A 1,293-nucleotide genomic window follows, 5' to 3' on the forward strand; every position below is an offset into this window, starting at 1 on the left:
AAAAAAAAACAATAAAATATACTATGCTCTGTGAAATGTTTTTGGAATGCTATTGAAAAAGAATACTTTCAGATGAAATGCTAAAAGAATAATTTCTAAAAAGAAGAATAACAGTAGTCCTCATTCCAACCAACATTATCTATTCAAATATAGTACCTATAAGATCTTAGAGCCTCCTCTCATTTTTCTTAGAGGGGAGCTTAAAGGTTAGTTTTTAATATTTCTTAAAATTTTAAGCAATTCTTACATTTCCAAAGTGAGATCTTGCTTATGGTTCCCTTTAAATTCCTCTATGGAATGCCACATAACTCTTCCTGACTGGGCCTCTAGAGGAACTAGATATGTACTGAGTTGTAACCACTGACTGTTGGGTGCCACTGTCTTACATTACTAATTTATGGTCCACCTATGCTATATGCCATTTCCTTCTCTCTGAGAAGGGGATTCTACTTAGTACTCCACAATGTATTAATGGTGAAGTCAAGCAGTCATACTGCCTGATAAGGCATGTACAGTGGATTTCTAACTGGTGGTCAACTTACTACACCCAGCTGAATTAAACTAGATGGCACTGGGTGCAGGCCCACCTGACAGTTGTTGCCAGCAAAATAAAAAGCAGAACAGGAGATGCTGCCAAAAATGCTGTGAGGGATGCTATTTGGAGAAGCTGTTGGAGCTGTTGGAAGCTGATAGCTCTCTTGGGCTGTGCTGCTAAAGGACCTCGCCATGCTGGCTTTCCAGATGAACTTTGGAGGAGTCTTGATCCTCGTCCTGGTCATCACTTCCTGGCTTCAGAGGGGAAAATGCACTGCTTAGCCTCATGGCTTGTTGCATTGGCTTTCCTGACGGGCACTCGGCTTGCCTCATCACTGGAGGAGCTTGGGACCTTGCTGTTGCTCAGGATGGCTGTGGGGAGCTCTGGTGCTTACCTTGAGCATTGCTTCCTGGCTCCAGTTCAGATTCCTCATCCTGTTAGCACAGATCCTTCATCCCACTGGCATAGACTTCCTAACTTCCACCACTGATGTCTTTGCTCTTCCACAGAGATCTGTGAAGCAGGCCTGCATAAGACTTTGTTGTGGGCTCTAGGCCTCCAGCTGTACTTGCAGGAGGCAGTGTTATGAGATTTAGAGTCTCAGCTAGATTCTTTAGTATTTAGTGTGTGGACAAATTTCTGGCACTTGTTGTATGTGATTCTTGGGTGATTCATTACAAAATAATATTATAAGACATGTCCTGTTTTATATTGTTCCCCTTGCAAAAGCCCATGACAGCATACATCTTCCTATTTGT

Source organism: Octodon degus, unplaced genomic scaffold, assembly GCF_000260255.1.
Source record: "Octodon degus isolate 3935 unplaced genomic scaffold, OctDeg1.0 scaffold00070, whole genome shotgun sequence".
Taxonomy (NCBI): domain Eukaryota; kingdom Metazoa; phylum Chordata; class Mammalia; order Rodentia; family Octodontidae; genus Octodon; species Octodon degus.